We start from the raw sequence: 3,980 nt of genomic DNA, 5'->3' as shown, positions 1-3,980 counted from the left end.
GGATCCAGCCACACCTGAAATTATTACTGCTCACCTGATTTTTCACTCTAGGAGTCAATGAATTTCCTTTTTGGCTTAAGCCAGTTCGAGCTAGTGTTTTGCCACTTGCAACCAGAAATGTTGAGATGTGCACTAGAGTAAGGACACGTACTAGAGTCAGCAGCGTCTCTACATTAGAGCTCAGAGCGTTTGAGCAGAATCGGGCCTGCAGCCGTGTGCAGGTCACTCATTAGGAGAACAGCCCAAAAGACAGCCAGGGACACACGGAGGCAGAGGCAGTAGCACTGCAGGCAGCAGGGAGAGACAGTGAAAAGCAGATGTGGCAAAACCTCTAAATTTTTCTTCAAAATAAAAGTTGAGCTGGTCAAGGTGGCACAAATCTGTAGTCCCAGCTACCTGGGAGGCTGAGGCAGGAGGATCACTTGGGCTCAGGAATTCGAGGCTGTAGTGTGCTATGATTACGCCTATGAAGAGTCACTGCACTCCAGCCTGGGTAACAAGAGCGAAATTCCACCTCCAAAAAAAAAAAAAAAAAAAAAAAAAAAAAAGGCCGGGCGCGGTGGCTCACGCCTGTAATCCCAGCACTTTGGGAGGCCGAGGCTGGTGGATCACGAGGTCAAGAGATCGAGACCATCCTGGTCAATATGGTGAAACCCCGTCTCTACTAAAAATACAAAAAATTAGCTGGGCATGGTGGCGCGTGCCTGTAATCCCAGCTACTCAGGAGGCTGAGCCAGGAGAATTGCCTGAACCCAGGAGGCGGAGATTGCAGTGAGCCGAGATCGCGCCATTGCACAGTAACAGGAGCGAAACTCCGTCTCAAAAAAAAAAAAAAAATCTTGGAGCATCTGGAAGAGGCGCGCTCGGCGCAGTCGGGTAGCGAAGTCCGGAGCAAGGGGCCGCCGGCTCCCGTCACAGTCCAGCCAGGGCGCCTGCGGCGGCCGCTGATGGAGTTCACTTGAGCTGTGAACCGGCGGGAGAGGCAGGAGCCCGCGAGCCGAACGCGGGCCGGAGCCCAGCCATCCCCGAGCGCTCGCCCGCCAGCCCGCAAGCTCCGGCCAGAGGCGCCGCCACCCCGCGCCCCAGCTGCTGCAGTGCCTCCCGGGCCGCGAGCCGGGGAGATCCGCACAAAATCTAAACTCCCGAAACGGCTCCCACCAGCGCCTCGGAGGCAGGGGGCTCAGGACCGAGCAGTCCGCGCGCGGCTAAAGATGCGGGACCGGCCGTTGGGGAGCCCCGGGCACCTGCCCGGGAGAAGTCGCCGCGCACTCTACTCCTCCTCCCGCTCCCTTCTCCCCCACTCCGCACTTGGTTTCCTTTGTCCTGTCGCCGCAGCCGCCGCCTCGCTCTTAGCTCCGCGCGCCATGGCGGCTGCTTGGGCCGCTCCTCTCTGCTTGCCCTCCGGCCATCCGGCCCCGGACGTGCCTCGCGAGCCCCCGCCGCGCCTCCCCGGCCCCGCGCGCCGCAGGAGCTGCAGGGAGACAGCGGCAAGCATGGGCCGGGCGATCTCCGCGGGCGAGCTTCGGCCGCGCTTGATGTGTGCGCGCGGCGCGGGTTCGCCGCCGCCCCGAAGCTGCTGCCCAGTTCGGATCTGGTTTGGCGCCTCCGCTCTCGGACTTCGGCAAGGAAGCAGCCCAGAGACTCTTGTGCTCGGAGCCGGGTCGGGAGTTGGGCGTTTTCTCTTCGTGTGTTTTGGTGGTTTCCTCCCAATCTCTGAGGATCGCCCTTCAGGAGCCCTATTAAGAAACGAAACCATGAACTTGGGGCTGACCGGACCGCTTGACCCTTTGCGACCAGGCATCAGATGACAGCTCTGAAAAACTCTTCAACACTGTTATTGTAAACAAAGATCCGGAGTTAGGTGTTGGCACGCTACCAGAACATGACAGCCAGGATGCAGGGCCGATTGTCCCCAAGATATCCGGTTTAGAGAGAAGCCTGGAGAAGAGCCAGGACTGTTGCAAAGAGCCCATCTTTGAGCCTGTGGTGCTTAAAGCCTGTGTGCCCTCAGGTCGCACAGCCGATACGGAGCCTCAACTCCGAGCTCCTTCTCCGGACCCTGACTTGGTGCAGCGCACAGAGGTCCCGCCTCAGCCCCCACCTCCGACTACACAGCCACCGCAGGCCCTGGAGGCCCAGCTCCAGGCCACCCCGCAGCCTCTGGTGCAGAGGCAGGCCACATTCCCCCACCCACCTGCTCCATCAGAACCTCTCACGTGTGCAGGCCCACCCCTCCGCTCAGTCTCTCCCAGCCATTGTCAGCCTACAACAGCAGTAGCTTAAGCCTCAACAGTTTAAGCAGTAGCAGAAGCTGCACTCCAGCGAAGACTCAGCCTGCCCCTCCTCACATCTCCCACCACCCCTCTGCCACCCCGTTCCTCCTCTCCCTGCCCAATCACAGCCCCCTGCACAGCTTCACGCCCACCCTCCAGCCCCGCCCCCACACTCACATCACCCCAATATGTTTGCCCCTCTCACTGCTCTGTCTCCACTACCACTGACATCAGGAAGTCTGCAGGGACACCCGGCCGGGAGCACTTTCTCAGAGCAAGACGTCTTGCGACAGGAGCCCAACACTCGTTTTCTGGCCTCTCATAGTGCTGACCGCGGGGCTTCCCTGGGCCCTCCCCCCTACCTGCGGCCCGAGTTCCATCAGCACCAGCACCAGCACACCTTCAACGCCGTTCCCCCATGCCATCCCGCCCACCACCATCATGCCGACGCCAGCACCTCCCATGGTGGGTACCCCAGGCAGAAATTTTGACAAATACCCTACAAAAGTTGACCCCTTCTACCGGCACAGTCTCTTCCATTCCTACCCTCCTGCAGTGTCGGGCATCCCCCCTGTGATCCCACCCACCGGCCCTTTTGGTTCACAGCAAGGAGCGTTTCAGCCGAAGACATCCAACCCTATGGATGTCGCTGCTCGGCCTGTGACAGTCCTATACACTTTACTCCAAAAGGACCCGAGGTTGACAGATCCTTTCAGACCTATGTTAAGGAAACCAGGGAAGTGGTGTGCTATGCATGTTCACATCGCCTGGCAGATTTACCACTACTAACAGAAAGTCAAGAAACAGATGCAGTCAGACCCACATAAGCTGAACTTTGGACTGAAACCCGAGTTCCTGAGCCGCCCTCCAGGCCCCAGTCTCTTTGGAGCCATCCACCACCCCCGTGACCTGGCAGGCCTTCAACTTTGTTCTCTGCCGCTGGTGCTGCACACCCAACGGGGACCCCTTTTGGGCCACCTCCTCATCACAGCAACTTCCTCATCCCTGCTGCCCACCTAGAGCCTTTTTTTTTTTGAGACGGAGTTTCGCTCTTGTTTCCCAGGCAGGAGTGCAATGGCGCGATCTCGGCTCACCGCAACCTCCGCCTCCTGGGTTCAGGCAATTCTCCTGTCTCAGCTTCCCAAGTAGCTGGGACTACAGGCTCGCGCCACCATGCCCAGCTAATTTTTTTGTATTTTTAGTAGAGATGGGGTTTCACCATGTTGACCAGGATGGTCTCGATCTCTTGACCTTGTGATCCACCCGCCTCGGCATCCCAAAAGTGCTGGGATTATAGGCTTGAGCCACCACGCCCAGCCTGGAACTGTACACTTTAAATGAGTGAATTCTGTGATACATTACATGTAAATTATGTTTTAATAAAGCTGTTAACAAATTTATAGTTTACTGTATATCAAGCACTCACTATGTATCAATCATTCCACCGTTGAAAAGAGTCAGGGATGATAAAGTGTTGGAGGGAGAAGGGACGAGGAAAGGGTTGATCTTTGGTCCACTAGTTGTTGTGATAAGGCTTGAGAACTCTGGATAGTTGGTAGGGGTTAGGAGGCATTTCCTTAGTAATCATGGCCCCATAGGGGAAGAAAGGGGAAGTCATACTTTGTTTCTTATGCCTCATGTCCCAGGCTCACCTGGCTTGTTTTCATGTTCTTTTCATCTCCTTTTTAACTATGAGTCTTCTCCATG

General features: G+C 56.9%; 1 pseudogene; it reads left to right on the top strand.

The window, feature by feature from the left end:
- Positions 1 to 1,770: 1,770 nt before the first annotated feature.
- On the top strand, positions 1,771 to 3,651 carry LOC100403699 (autism susceptibility gene 2 protein homolog pseudogene; annotated as a pseudogene).
- The last annotated feature ends 329 nt before the right edge of the window (positions 3,652 to 3,980 follow it).

The sequence above is a fragment of the Callithrix jacchus genome, chromosome 1 (assembly GCF_049354715.1).
Source record: "Callithrix jacchus isolate 240 chromosome 1, calJac240_pri, whole genome shotgun sequence".
NCBI classification, from domain to species: domain Eukaryota; kingdom Metazoa; phylum Chordata; class Mammalia; order Primates; family Cebidae; genus Callithrix; species Callithrix jacchus.
The sequence above is the reverse complement of the archived record's forward strand: the minus strand, read 5'-3'. Positions and strand labels throughout refer to the sequence as shown.